The 16549-nt window shown below is 51.0% G+C and overlaps 1 long non-coding RNA gene across 1 annotated transcript in view; it reads right to left on the bottom strand.

The window, feature by feature from the left end:
- Positions 1–16549, bottom strand: part of LOC146856249 (uncharacterized) — a 292741-nt gene that overhangs the window by 144338 nt on the left and 131854 nt on the right. Inside the window, exon 2 of the long non-coding RNA XR_014981450.1 lies at positions 675–869. This is a non-coding gene — a long non-coding RNA (uncharacterized LOC146856249). The remainder of the gene's footprint in view (positions 1–674; positions 870–16549) is intronic.

Raw genomic sequence — 16549 nt, 5'->3', positions numbered from 1 at the left:
GAAAGGTTAGGTTGACTGTTTCATTGAAGCTTGATGACCACAAACAGTTTTTTTGGTTGTTTTTTGCTTGCTCTAATTGGTTTCTGAATGGTGTTCTGCTTTTTCCCTCCTCCTCTCCCTCAACCTTTATTTTTACTTAAACCCTCCTCTCAATCCCCGATCCGCTCCTCTGTCTCCACTGCCTATTACAATGGTCCTATTTCATTTTTTATAAATTGTTTTTGTTTTTCACAGAGGGCTGGGCAGCAAGTTGCTGCTGGCCCCTCTGTTTAAAAAAAAAACCTTTTGACTATGCTGCAGTGTTGCCTAACGCCCAAAGGTGAGACCTACTGGTTTTGCCAATGTATGTAACTAAAGGCACCTTTGCATATCCTCAAGACACAAAACATGCCATATAGCCTGAAGGACAGTTGGTTGCGTTTGAGGCTCGACTTTGATCATCAGCCCAACTAGCCATAAAAGCTGACCTTAAGGAGTGACACACAGAAAACCTTTAAGTGCAAACACTATTTACCACTGGAAAGAAATAATGCTCCGAAGTTCTGTCCCAATGATAAAATATTCAGAATTTACTCTCTTGAACGGTACGTCTGGAACTTTTTCTTGCACAATTAATCATTTAACCCCTTTTTTGCAGAAAGACTTTTCAAACCACCACTGATGAAAACTCCTACCTTTGTTGTTGCAACAGTGAGCTTGTATTTCTATCTTTATCAAGCTGGAAAGTCTTTTCTTGATAAGAAGTAATATTTCTACTGTCCATCCCAAGATTTTGATGGAGTACATAGCAACTCCACTGCAGAAGAGAGTGTGGACTGGAAGGGTCTGCCCTGGGGTGTTGCGTTACAAACCCTGTTTAGTGGCGCTTCCTGTAAGATAGAAAACACACACTTGGATAATGAGTAACCATCTAACGGTTAAAACCACAAACACACAGATTTTGGGCTGCAGACAATGGCAAAAGTACCAGCCAGGGTTGTATAGGCATAAGGAACTTGAAGCCCCTCTAACAACAATACATCAAAAAAAGTTAGAAACCTAGAAGTAACCATGGATTCTGACCTACCCCTGATACTGCATATTAACAATGGCACAAAGAGTGTCTTCTACACCATGAAAACACTACCTTGCCTCTTCCTTTACCTTGCGTACCAACATAAATTGCAAGCAATCCTCACTCTCCTAATCGGTAAGCTTGACTATGCTAGCAGACTATATCTTGTGCACCTGCATTCTTCATACGTAAAATACAACTCAACCAAAATGCTACTGCAAGGCTTCTACTGTGCCTTAACCCAAGAGAAAGCGTGACTCCTGTCGTGCAATTACTCCACTGGCTACCTATAGCTTGAAGGGCAATGTTTAAGGCACTCTGTATTGTCCACAGAGCCTCCCAAGGAAAAGATTGCTATACCTACAAGTTAAATTCAAGCGATGCAACCAAATAGAACAGCAGCAGCATTGGCATGGATAGCAGCAGCACTGGCCTCCTATTCCAGAAAGTCTACCAGAGGAACTTGCTCCCTGTGCTTGCTGATTCAACTTCTCTGGGGGTACACATGGCCAATGGCATGGACAGGACTGGTAATGATCATTTGTATGTTTTAGCTTGCATATTGTGTGATTGGCCACTAAAAGGGAGGATGAGGATAGGCTGAAGTTCATACAGCAATATGCTATATGTGGATCACTGACATAATATCATCAGTCAAAATATCGAGGTACCAGAATATCATGTCCAAGATATCGATGGACAAAATATCGACTTCTTATCGCCATAAAGGTAAGTACCAAAATATTGAATCCAAAATATCGTTGTCAAAAATATAGTTGTATAAAATATCAATTTTTTAATGTCTTAAAAATAATATAAAATTGATTAAATTATAAATATAATTAAATAAAACATAGTTAGAATGATTAAAAAAAAGAATTTAAAAAATAATAAATGTAATGTATAAAAGTATTAAACATGCATAATATTTTTTTTATATATATTAACTTAATGATATTAATAAATAATTATTAAATGTAATTATAAAGATGCCGATTCCAACCCGTTAAAAAAAATTACCGTACGTCTCGTATCCGTATGTTTTTTACGTACGAATCGTACAAGTCCCGTACAAACGGCGAAGTACGATTCGTACGTGAAAAATCCATACGAATGACTTCGGGAAAAGTCTACGAGACGTCCCCGGACAGTTTTACATACAAATCGTAAAACTGAAGTCCGAGCGTGCAAGTACGATCCATACCGGCCGTCCGAAAACACAAGCGCATGGAAAAGGCCGCGTACGGATCGAACGCCGTACCACACGTATCCGGGTAAACTTGTGCCCGGGATACGAGTCGTACTGCCCCCCCCCCCCATATGTCTGCACCGTACCCCCCATGTCCGCACTCTACCCCAGCCCCGTACGTGTACACACCGTACCCCACCACCGTACCCCAGCCCCGTACATGTACGCACCGTACCCCACCACTGTCCCCAGCCCCTTACTTGTACACACCGTACCCCACCACCATACCCCAGCCCCGTACTTGGACGCACCGTACCCCAGCGCCGTACCCCATGCCCCTACTTGTACGCACCGTACCCCAGCCCCGTACTTGGACGCACCGTACCCCAGTGCCGTACCCCATGCCCCTACTTGGACGCACCGTACCCCACCACCGTACCCCAGCCCCTTACTTGTACGCACCGTACCCCACCACCGCACCCCAGCCCCGTACTTGGACGCACCGTACCCCAGCGCCCTACCCCAGCCCCGTACCCCAGCGCCGTACCCCAGCCCCTTACTTGTACGCACTGTACCCCACCACCGTACCCCAGCCCCGTACTTGGACGCACCGTACCCCAGCGCCCTACCCCAGCCCCGTACCCCAGCGCCGTACCCCAGCCCCTTACTTGTACGCACTGTACCCCACCACCGTACCCCAGCCCCGTACTTGGACGCACCGTACCCCAGCGCCATACCCCATGCCCCTACTTGGACGCACCGTACCCCAGTGCCGTACCCCAGGCCTGGACTTGGACGCACCGTACCCCAGCGCCCTACCCCAGCCCCGTACCCCAACACTGTACCCAAGCACCTTACTTGTATGCACCGTACCCCACCACCGTTCCCCAGGCCCGTACCTGGACACACCGTACCCCAGCGCCGTACAACATGCCCCTACTTGGACGCACCGTACCCCAGCACCGTACTTGGACGCACCGTACCCCAGCGCCCTACCCCAGCCCCGTACCCCAGCGCCGTACCCCAGCCCCTTACTTGTACGCACTGTACCCCACCACCGTACCCCAGCCCCGTACTTGGACGCACCGTACCCCAGCGCCATACCCCATGCCCCTACTTGGACGCACCGTACCCCAGTGCCGTACCCCAGGCCCGGACTTGGACGCACCGTACCCCAGCGCCCTACCCCAGCCCCGTACCCCAACACCGTACCCAAGCACCTTACTTGTATGCACCATACCCCACCACCGTTCCCCAGGCCCGTACCTGGACACACCGTACCCCAGCGCCGTACAACATGCCCCTACTTGGACGCACCGTACCCCAGCACCGTAACCCAGGCCCGGACTTGGACGCACCGTACCCCAGCGCCCTACCCCAGCGCCCTACTTGTATGCACTGTACCCCAACACCGTACCCCAGCCCCGTACTTGGACGCACCGTACCCCACCACCGTACCCCAGCATCGCGTATGTACGAACCGTACAACAACATTGCATATGTGAGCACTGTACAACAACATTGCGTATGTACGCACCTTACATACGCTAAAACGACTCGTACAGAACCAGGACACTGTAAAACAGCACAAGGAGGGTTAATTCGACTCGCACAACACCACAAAGCACGTCTACAGTACAAAAAACATCTAAAAGACTGACCTGGCACATCCAAACAGGCAAACAGACGCCCAAACTCACAACCACCTCTGATAACACACCCACCAATATTTCAAACCCAGCCACACCCACAAATGGACCAATAAAAAGGGCCCACACTCATCAACCATGAGCCTTTGCAACAGACCCACTGCTGACAGACACCACACACAAACAACTGCACCCATACACCTTAACTTACACACCTTCACACAACCTCCTTCACACATACTCCCTCTACACATTCACACACACACCTACACATTCACACCCACACACCCACAACCATCCACACCCACACCCCACACCATGCCCACAGACAAGAATCCAAAGTTCACAAGGGAGGAGCTGGACATCCTTGTCAACGAAGTCATCAGAGTCGAGCCACAGCTCTTTGGAACATTGGTCAGACAGACCAGCATAGCCGAAAAATCACGCATGTGGCAGAGGATCGTCGATCGGGTGAATGCTGTTGCGCCCATCAGAAGGACCAGGAATTAATGCCAAGCCAGGTGGTACGATCTGCGGAGGGCAGTCAAGCGCAAAATGAACGAGGACTACGCCCAGAGTAACATCACAGGAGGTGGGCTGCCCCGCAGACCGGTACATTACCATCCCTGGGAGGAGAAGGTGATGGCCCTGCTTCCGCCGGTGGGAGTACACGGAGTCGAAGGAGTTGCCGAGCCTGGTGAGTACACAAACAACTTACGTAACATGGGGGTAATTTCATCCACACCCCAACTACAACAAATGCACTCACCTACCCCCAAGCCCTCACCAGACACAACCACACTCAAAAACAATGCTCATGCCACTAACATGTGTATGCCCCATTCACAAAGCAAGGCCATGCCATGTCCCAGCCTACATAAACCACAAACCCAAGACTGGATGTCCGGGATGCTGGAAGGGTGGGGATCACTAAACATATTGTACAACTCAGAAACAGACACCATTGCCCTCAGCCCATATGGCCCAGGTACATACCCATGCACCATGCGCAATGCACAGGGACTGGCAAAGTACTGACAAGGTAGCTGACACTTGGCCCTGCTGTAGGCAGCACAAGGCCCTCCTGTGACAACAGCAAAATCTAACACAAACACAACCAGCTCAGATATCTAGGACAGGAACTCACACTCACTGACATGGCAGCATGCTCCATGGGGGGACAGATACATCACCTGGGAGACCCACTGCCAAATCACACTACACCCACCAGCAGGCACTGTCAATCAATCAACAATCGATCAGGGTACTTGTAAGGCACGCTACTTACCTGTGAGGGTCTCAAGGCGCTAGGGGGGGGGGAGTTCTACTACTGCTGGAAGAGCCAGGTCTTGAGGAGTCATCTGAAGGCAAGTAGGTCTTGGGTCAGTCGTAGGTAGGTTGGGAGGGTGTTCCAGGTCTTGGCGGCGAGGTTGGAGAAGGATCTCCCGCAGGCGGTCGTACGTTTGATGCGGTGGATAGCTGCGAGGGCGAGGCTGCCGGAGCGGAGCTGGCGGGTGGGGGTGTAGAAGCTGAGTCTGATGTTCAGGTAGGCTTGTCCGGCGTTGTGGAGTGCCTTGTGTGCGTGGGTGAGGAGCTTGAAGGTGCTCCTCTTGTCAATGTGGAGCCAGTGCAGGTCACTCAGGAGGGGGGTGATGTGGCTGTGGCGGGGGGTGTTGACGATCAGTCGTGCGGAGACGTTTCGGAAGCGTTGTAGCCGCCGTTGGTGTGTGGATGGGAGTCCTGCGTAGAGTGCATTGCCGTAGTCCAGTCAGCTGCTGACGAGGGCCTGTGTCACTGTGCTACTTGTTTCGGTCGGGATCCACCAGTAGATCCGGCGGAGCGTGTGTAGGGTGTCGTAGCAGGAGGAGGAGACGGCATTGACATGCTTGGACATGGAGAGGGAGGATGCGAGGATCAATCCTAGGTTGCGTGCGTGGTGGGTGGGTGTCGGTGCTGTCCCCAGAGCATTCGGCCACCAGGAGTCATCCCAGGCTGAGGGTGTGGGTCCCAGGATGAGGTCCGAGTTCTGTTTCAGATGGCTGCTCTGCATCCAGTCGGCGATGGCCCTCAGCCCTTGTGGATGTTTGTTTTGGTGGTGTGAGGGTCCTTGGTGAGGGAGAAGATGAGCTGGGTGTCATCGGCGTAGGAGATGTTTTTGAGGTTGTGGTGGCGGGCCACTTGTGTGAGGGGGGCCATGTGGATGTTGAACAGTGTCGGGCTGAGGGATGATCACTCACCCCTTACACAAGCACACACCCCCGGGGCAGCCAATGGAGTTACCCACTCTCACAATGGACATGTGACACAACAAGATAAAGCCACAGCCAAAGAAGCATCCAAGCCCAAATTTGACATGTCAAACACCCTGGAGAACATTTCAATTAGTCCCCTGCAACATACCCATCCACAAGTGAACATTGATGTGAATGCTAGGCACATACAACTACCTGGAGGAACTGTGGCAACTAGAATATGTATGAAACATGGATGTCGCATTAAACAGCATTAACATTGTCTCTCTCTCACACAGGGCAACGTCATGGATCTCCCCCCAACAATGGGGGGGGAAGTACCACAGTCCCAGGCTCGGGAGGAACCGGATCCCACCGGCAGTGACACCTCACAACACTCCGTGGATGACCCCAACCCACCTGGCCCCTCTGGTGTCCAAGCCCCTGCAGCACCTGCTTCAGGTTCATCTGTGCCAACCACCACCCCCATTCCTGCCACATCCCAGGAGACCCCCAGGAGCCCTGCCCACACTGAACAACTGAGCCAGTCTGACCTGGAGGGACAAGGTTCGCCGGGCACCCAGGAGGAGGCAGCCAACACCGACACTGCCATCCCTCAGGGGTCCCGTAGACCCGATGTGCCCACAACAGCAGGCCAGGCTCGTGTGGGCAGGGGTGGTGGGAGTGGAGGCAGGCGGAGGCGAGAACCTGACCAGACAGCTGAAGGGAACGGTATGTCACACGTACGCAACATCATGGAGGCATACCGGCGTGACACCAGGGCCATCAGTCAGGTAGTGGCGACCCTCACAGACATTAAGAATCAGCAGGCCGAGCAACACGCCAGTCAACAACAACACCAAGGACGGATGGAGGCAAGACTGGCTGAGCTCCTGGCGGTGCAAAGGGACATAAGCCATTCACTCCGTCGGATCGCCGACAACATGGGCAACCCTCCCTGTGACACCAGGCGCAGACAAGCACCAGCCACAGGGAGGGAGGAGGAGGAGGAGGATTCGTCCGACGGAGCGTCCCAAGCATCGTCAAGGCCTGCATCTGAGGGTCCCCGGAGGAAGGTGGGTCGTCCACGGAAAAGACCGTGAGAGGCAACAGATCATCCACATCTCCCAGGTCACCTGGCCTGGCACCTTGCCTTCATGCGCAACAGCAGCACATCATTCACTGACATTCTCTGCCACATGGACTTGCTGGACACAGTCTGACCAATGATGACCAACACTGTGGTCTGGACTCTGATGACTTCAAATGCAAAGGATCCCATCTCCCCCTGTGAACTTTGGATTCTATGCACCCGGTAGAGCACCTTATTTTTTCTACCAAAACACGCACCCCACCGAGAATAAAACTATTTATTTGTCATGAGATGTTGCAGTCATTTTGCATTAGTCCACAACATACGTGTGGGTAAATGTCAAGCTATGCCTGAGTGTTGAATTAACTCCAGCCATCCATACCCTGGGATCTGAGTCCGGTACAGGACACACATGGGTCACAATGTATCATCCGATACAGCCTGGGAGCCCATACTCACCCGTGATTGCCTCAAGCTGCTGAGGGGGGGCTTGAAATACTGTGCGGACACACCAATCAGGAAGAGGATGATGAAGGCCTAGAGGTCATGGCTCATGTGGAGGTTCCCGGGGAGGGAGTCCCAGGTATGTTTGTCCAGGCGTGAGAACCATCTCCTTCATGCTGGAGTGTTGTGGATGTGAAGAATGGTGGCCAGGCCAAGTTCGGATGCATAGAGTTGGGCCAACAGGGTCTTGGATGACAGACGTACAAGGTTGATTTTGGGGTCTGGGGTTGTTGACTGCCTCCTGAGTGTGTGTGAGGAGTGTGAAGGTCATCCTGCAGCACACAGTGATCCCTTGCAGCTATCTCAGGTGGACGGTGATGTTGATGGGGTGCGGGATGTTGAAGCTGAGTTGTGCAGATGCACCCTGGATGTGGACAAGTTTTCCGTGAGTTTGGATGGGGCAGTAGTTGACACGGCTGGGGTCGTGGACCTGGGGGATGGTCTGTCTTTCCTTGGAGTGGATCTATCTGAGGATCATGTGCATCATGCAGAGGGTGTTGCAGCATGAGGTACAGATGATGGTGATTTGCATGGCAAATGTGAGTGACAAATCCATGATGCACACCATCTTGTGTGCGTGGCCACTGGGTGCTTGTGTAGGGCCCCTGCGGGTGGGACACAAGGAGTTGAGCCAGCTGTAAGGGGAAAATCCTCAGATGCTTACCTCAGTCCTGTACAAGTCCAGCCTCAGGTGGCTGATGTTCAGCCATTCATCCACGGACCTCATGCCTTCTTGAATGTTGGAACTGGCAATGGCTGCGTCTTTGGTGAGGGTGAGGAGCACCTGGGTGTCAATGGCATACAACATGATGATGATGTTGTGTGCGCATGTCATGGTGGAGAGGGGGTCCTGGACACATTGAAGATTGACACGCTGAGAGATGATCCCTGGGCCATGTGCCAGATGACGCCACTATACCACATGCTGAAGGCTTGAGTCCCACTCCCATGGCCTTGCTGGTGGACAGAGCCGGTGTGGAGCAGGAGGGACTTGATCTGGTTGGTGTGACAGGGCCTGGAAGGCGGGGCAGCGCTGTGTATGCAGTTGGAGTTGCACACTCAGCATGCAAAGGTGTCGTGTGTGCGCTTAGGGTATGCCTGAGAGCAGGCGGTTGAGTTTCGGATAGACATTGCTTGGAGGGTGGCTACAACATCAGACTGTTGTGTGATGTGGGTCATGCAAGGACATGAGGATCGTGCAATGTGCACAATGAATGTGCTGACGGTCCTGCCTTTGGCACCGCGTGGCCGCAAAAGTGGCACAGACAAGATGATGACAGCCAAATGAATATGTGGAGGGAGGCAGGGAGGAGCATCTTTGAGGCGTGTGTGTTGCCGAATCCCGCCACTTTGTGGACCCTTGCTGCAGGGGCCGCAGCAGCAGACGGCATGTCCTGGAAACTATGGCAAAAGTAGCACACAAAGACAAGGATTTCAGAAAGGACAAGTGCAACAGGCGTATGTAAAGGAAGGAGTGTCCGGTTACCCATGGCACACCCAGAGAAAATGGATGCACAATCACCAAAGATGACTGACACAGGATCAGGAAACAGAAGGCCGAGCCGCGCACAGGAGACACACCCTCAGCAGGTGTTGATGGCCCGTCGTGGGGACCAACATGCCCAAATACATACACAACCATGGACTTCATGCACAATCGAGATTCTAACCCATGAAGAACTGCATGCATGTAGCCAAACTACACATAGACTCATATGCACAATCTTTGACAACTATGCCAGAGATGCTGCATGCAAAGTGGCAAGAGACCTGCATTGACAGAGATGAGGCACCTTGGAGGGTGAGGAAGCCCTTTATTACTCAGGCTCACACTAAGGGAAATGCATCAATATGAACGGACACACAGGTCATTTGGCTGAACATGTGGGACCTACACTGGACACCCCCTTCACAACACAGATGTAGTAAATCCTAATGGCCTGGCACACAAGTTAAGGGGATGACCAAACACCCCCTGCTGTACACGGAGAGGCTGCAATTCCCCATTGAGCCTGTTATGGGGATGTCCCACACCATGTCCACCCATAGCATCCCGTATGTTTCTGAGGGAAGTTATACACACATTGATGCCTTCATCAGAATCCACAAACCATTAGAGATGACTGTCACGAAGGTTGACTATCAATTAATGAGAGTCATGCTACATGTCATGTGCCCCATGGTGAGTCGACATGTATGCATGGTAACCCAACATGCACAGGAGCAGTCCCCACACATTCCAAACACGTAACACCCCCAAAATGCCTTGCTGCAATCCTCACCCAAAATGACTTTTCCCCATGTCCGTGCATGGAACGCTGATTCAGCACACATTGCAATACTCATGAGGAATAGCAGGAGGCCAACGATGACACGACCAGACAACATGCGCAAGAACCTGTGGATGACAGACACACAAGAAGTCACCTAAAAGATTGTTATCCGCATACATGGTCATTTACTCTAAAGGAATAATGTTGTCACCATGCGATTAGAAAAATTAGGGTCACAGCTAAAATGAGTGGAATGACATCATCACTCGAGTGACACATCAGAACACACATCTAAGTCACTTAGCATACAGTCAGATAGACACACACATTGCAACACATGCCACACAAGGCTCCAGGCGTGCACACTCAGACCCAGTGACTCACCATTATGAGAAGAAGTTGCGTATGAGCTGACTCCGGATATCCTCCTCCTCCTCCTTACTTGCCTCGTGACCAAGCCCTTCATCCTCCACGGGTGGATGTTCCTGCTCATGCTGCTCCAGGATGAGTGCCACTGCCTTCACCACTGCCATGTTGTGCAGCATGCAGCACACGAGGAAGATTTTGCAGACCTTCGCCGGTGCATATGGGAGGGACCCGCCTGTCTTGTGAAGGCACCGGAATCGGCTCTTCAGGAGGCCAAACATCCTCTCAATCACTCGCCTGGTCTGTCCGTGTGCATTGTTGTAACGGTGATCTGCAGCTGATCTTGGGTTGCGGAGAGGCGTCATCAGTCATGGGATGTTGGGATAGCCAGAGTCCCCTACATGGAAACATCATGTAAAAAAGTGGGTCAGGAGATGCCGTAAGATACAAAGATACCGCAAAACACAGGACAAACAGAGTATACCCACCAACAAGACATGCTCGTTTGTTGTGCAGCCGCAGCATCATTTGTGGCACCCTGCTATGCCTCATGATGTAGGCATCGTGTGCTGACCCTGGAAAACGTGCACAGACATGGGAAATCAGCATGTTAGCAAGACACACCACAAGGGCATTTATAGAGTGGTAATGTTTACGGTTGCGATATGCGACCTCCTCTGCCTGTGGTGGTACCAAAGCCACATGTGTCCCATCAATGGACCCAATGATATGGGGCATCCCTCCCAGGGCATAGAAATCACCCTTGACACCTATCAACTCCTCAGGAGTCGGAAAATGGATGAATTCATCAGGTGCTCCAACATGGCTGCCAAGACATCATGCAGGACACGGCTGAACATCGTCTGGGACATGCCACCAACATCAGCTATGGTGAATTGAAACGTACCTGTAGCAAAAAAATGTAGGGCTGCCATCACCTTCATCTTGGGGGTCAGCGCAGTGGGATACCTGTTTCGCGGTTGGAGGTGTGGTGCCAGCCTGTTTTTCAGGTACTCAATCAACTGTTGGGTGAATCCGTAACGGCGTATACAGTCACGTTCCCTCATGGCACCCAAGTCTGGCACTGGTCTGGAGACAGGCGGTGCCCTGCAGAAAATTGGAATGAATAACGAAGAGTGAGAACATAACAACATCAATGCCAATGAACTGAGCACATGGTCAACTGCTAATACACATCTGCTAAATACAGAGTCTGGCCTGTGCAATACATCCAGGACACGTATGCCAGCCAGGTGATACTCCTACGAAAAGCCAGCTACACCCGTTGATTGTCAAGTCTACATGACATGCCCTGAAACGAACTGTGGGCCAGTGTCAGTGAACAGCCAGAGACATCACAAGAGTGACATACATCCACATATCAGCATTTGAAGGATGTCATCTCATACAGACAGCTGACGGCAAGCTAGACGCAGAGATCACATGGAATGTCAAATGCACAGATCACACACATTGCGATGAAGGGGTACACGTGAAAACAGAAAACAGAGACATTGAGACGACGCAGATATGTCCTCATGTAAAAATTTCAAGTTCGATGCATAGACACACGTTACGTGGCAATCCACATGTGGCATGGTGTGCGTAGATGTGTGCCATGCCCATCTAGACACAGACACATGTTGGATGCAGCAGATGCAGTTGACGGAACACCAACAGCAAGCTCATGTGAACACATGACACACACATGACATAGTCCCATCGGTGCACGCTGGTCGTTAAATGTCAGTTGTTAGTTTCCCTGTCCCTGGCATCAGGGGACAGTTGCGGGTGGTGGTGACTGTGCCATACCAGTGATGCTGTGCTTGACACATTTGTACTACATGCACACATGTGCAAAGTGTGAAGGGGAAGTGTGCCACATAGTGCCCCATCACACATGACATGTGTACACAGGTCATCACACATCAATTGTGCAAATACATGAGGAGACATGTGCAATATCACTGCCTGACACACCTAGGCCCTGCACATGTAGGACAGCAATGACAATGACTTGATGTACATCCTTGTGCGAGTCTGAGACCTCCATTCCTTTCGTGTGCGCATCCTATCAACAGTGTAAGCGTGTGAAACGCACCGTACACACGCTCTGAGGGCGTGTGTATGGTCCGTATCACTAGAGTTGTGTGGCCGTAGGTGCACGCGTGGTACGGACCGTACAAGTACGGTCCGTATCACTATAGTAGTGGTGCCGTAGGAGCACGCGTGGTACGGACTGTACACACGTACGTGTACTACCAGTGCGTACACGTACGTGTACTACCAGTGCCTACACGTACGTGTAGGCACGGGTAGTACACGTACGTGTAGGCACTGGTAGTACACGTACGGGTAGGCACTGGTAGTACACATACGTGTAGGCACTGGTAGTACACGTACCCGTACGTGTACTACCAGTGCCTACACGTACGTGTACTACCAGTGCCTACACGTACGTGTAGGCACTGGTAGTACATGCACGTGTACGCACTGGTAGTACACGTACGTGTAGGCACTGGTAGTACACGTACAGGTACGTGTACTACCAGTGCGTACATGTACGTGTCAAACGCACTGTGCAACTGGTCCCGTAGGGGTACGTGTGAAACGCACCGTACCTGTGTGTGGATTAGAAAATTACATAGGAGACACATAGGGGCAAGTATTAGGCACTAAATGCATGCTGGTTGTCGTGGATACAGAGATTTCAGTTCAAATTTTTCCATCAGGTGTCCTGGAAAAGTCAGTTGGCCACAATTTACAATGTTGCAAAGTGGTTGTTGACTTGACATGATGCTCAAAATTTGAACGATGCAAATGCTGTCACTGGTGTATGTGGAAAGATGCGAATGAATCTGACCAATCACTATGTCCTCCTCCAAATGAATGCCCATCAGCAAGACAGATATAAGTCAGCCAGAACCCATGAGAGGGCACTTGCCTGCACAACTTTCCTGTTGACAACACTGCTGCTGTCTGTGCTTCCTCTGGCACCATGTCAAGGTCTGTGGAGAGGGCCCAGCCATTCACCCAGGAGGAGAATGAGGCATTGCTGGATGTAATCCTCCCACAGTACACCAGCCTGTATGGGAGGCCAGGGGAGCAGGTGAGTGCTGACTCCACTAGCTTTGACTGTGCACCTTTTTTGTGACTGTCACTTCTGGCATTGTGTCCAGGTGTGACAGAAATGCAATGTTGTTTAGAGTGGATCCCAGGGGGGGAATTGGCTTATGTCTCCCATGCAGAGCATGATGTAGTTCATGTGTGCACTCCTCACTTGCATTGTGCTTACTGTGACATTCACTGCATAGTGCATGACACATTCAGCCTGGCTAATCCTTTGTGGCATATTTTGTATATAGTCCTGAGGTGATTCAGTGGTCCCCCGGTGTGACAGGTGACTGTACCCACAGATGTGTGTGAGTTGAGTGGAGCTGTGGTGAGAGTTATGTTATGTTATGTTATTTTAATTTTATACCGCGCCTAATCACCTGCAGGCCTCTAAGCGCCCGGAAAGATGGAATAGGACAATAACACAACAGGTCAGAACAAAAGATCGCATTGGATTAAGCCATGCTCAGGCTTCTCCTGAACAGTAGCGTTTTCAGGCTCTTTCGAAATTTTAAGAGGTTTCCTTCCTCACGTAGCCCTCCAGGCAAGTTGTTCCACAGCTGGGGAACCAATACCGAGAAGGCTCTGCCTCCCTTCGTCACTAGCCTGTACCGAGAGCAAGTCAGCAACTGCAGGTCCGAGGACCGAAGTGATCTCGTCGGGCAGTACAGTTGTAGGCGCTCCTTGATATAGGCCGGAGCCTTACCGTAGATGACCTTATGGGCTATACACAGACTCTTGAATTCCACTCTCTCTTTTATTGGAAGCCAATGTAGGTTTTGTAGTAGAGGAGTGGCTCTAGACCTCCTAGGGAGTCTAAAAATCAGTCGGGCAGCATCATTCATTAGAATCTGAAGCCTATTAGTAAGGGTTTTCGGTAGGCCAAGATAGAGGGCATTCCCATAGTCAATTCTGGAAATGATAGTGGCAGTTACTATTGAGCGCATCATGGGCTCTGAAAGGATAGGGGATAACTTCCGCAGTTGCCGGATGATATTAGTACAGCTGCCTACCACCGATGCGATCTGAGGCGCCATCGATAGGTCAGCGTCCAACCGAATCCCCAAGCTTTTTACAGCCAGGCTTGGTTTTGGGGCCGAGCCCAACTCCATGGGCCAGTAGAGGTCACTCCAAGGTGAGAGGGTGGATGGTATAACCAAGATCTCAGTTTTGTCAGGATTGACTTTTAAAAGATTATCTGTCATCCATCGTACCGTGAACCTCAGGATGTTCTGGGATTGGAGTTGTGCAGCCGAGGTGTCATTTATACTTAGCAGCAACTGCGTATCGTCCACATAGTTGAAGACTTTACAGTCCATCGTCCAAGTTATGTGTACGCCCCCTGGACATTGATGTGTGTGAATGTTCCTTGTCATGTGGGTGAGTGTCTATGTGAAGTGTTGCACCACAGCTGCATGGAGGAGGCAACAGCTCTACCCATCTGATGTGAGAAGTAAGCCGTGCTGTGTGTCTGGCTTGCTGAGCTAGCCCCACACCTGTGACACCCCTCAGGCAAGTGGCACATGTGCAGAGTGAGGTTTGTATCCGCTGTTGCCAATGGCATGTGATTGATCTGCGCGTGTCTGTGTACTTTGCTGAGGTTGCGTCAGTGGCCTGGGGCATGTAACTGCTTGGAGGTGCTGTCCATCAGCCTGGTGTTGCGTGTGATGCACAGTGTGTGCCATGTTCATGGAGTGTGTTGCACCCCTCATGCCACCTGTGTACTTTATATGCCATGTAGTGCATTGGGGCTTCCACAGAGGCCAATGTCCATATGACAAAGATGCTATTCCTTGGCAGCATCCTATGCCCTGTTCAACATATCAAAGATGTTCAAATGTGTGTCTCTCTCACATGGAGCAGGTGTAGTGATGTTGTCTCACTTTGTCATCCTCATAGGTAACTGCCTACGCGAAGGGGGAGATCTGGAAGCAGGCCGTCAGGGCCGTGAGATCAGTGGAGGGTCGCAGTCGGCGCCTAGTAAGAAAACGGTGGCAGGACATCCGGTGCTGGACCCGGAGGATCGCCCGGGTCCTGCTGAAGGACTCACCTCCACGCCCCCACGGCGGGCGCCGACGCCTGACCCCCCAGATGAAGCGTGTCCTGGCGGTGGTCTTCCCTGACTTGGATAGGCGGTTACAGGAAGGACAGCAGCAAGGAGGGGGTAGGTACATGTGTGTTTGTTGTGTGTCACCAGCACAAGTGCACATTGCTTTCTGCATCATGTGTGGGGGTGGTCTGTGACATGTGTTGGTACATTGCCTGTGCCCTGTCCTGTTCAGTCATTTGGGGATCCATATTTGTTGGCACTGATGCTGAGTCTCAACATAGGAGTGTGAGGTTTCAAATGAACAGACTTGCAGCATGCATGACCGATGTTGTGGCCTCAGACATGATGTGCATGAGTGGGAGATATGCATAGTGCCGGGACGGTTGCTCATGTTACAGTCAGATCATTCCAGGACCATGGAGCAGTGTGCCCACTACAGTCCCCTGAGACACCCTTGCCTCGGAATCATGTGTGTCATCCAACACTGTGCCCATTCTCTGTGTGTTCAGCATAGGTTGGCCTCTGTGGTATTGTTCCCTGGCCTCATTTGTATTTATCTAAAGTGTGCTACATGTGTCCCTTGGACAGGGTGACCCCATTTGGCTGGTGCATCCTCACACTGGGCAGTGCCTGTGTGTCTATTTACAACTATCTGTTGATGGTTGTTTGTCACAAATATGTGTTGGCAGCCTCACGAGGTGATGTGGAGTACATTTTGGAATTCTTGATGCACATTTTAGTAAGCCCAGATTAAGAGGTGTAACTTCTTGATCTGTCTCAATCACATTGTCTCAGGTATGGGTTGTTTGTGCCGGCAAGGCCTACATGTCCAAATCTTATGTCTCCTTGCCAGGTCTGACCTGTGTGTGATAATTGTCTGGACAGACACTCAACATGCAGTGACCCAGTCATGTTGTGCAGGGTTTAATGTTTGTGCTTTGCAGCATGTGTCAAAAGTTTAAATACATGATTCCTGCTCATCCATTTTTGGCACCAGTGTGTGGTCCAGATGCTACGTAGTTTGGT

This window comes from Triturus cristatus, chromosome 4_1 (assembly GCF_964204655.1).
Source record: "Triturus cristatus chromosome 4_1, aTriCri1.1, whole genome shotgun sequence".
In the NCBI taxonomy this organism is placed as follows: domain Eukaryota; kingdom Metazoa; phylum Chordata; class Amphibia; order Caudata; family Salamandridae; genus Triturus; species Triturus cristatus.
This window is presented reverse-complemented; position numbering and strand designations above follow the sequence as displayed.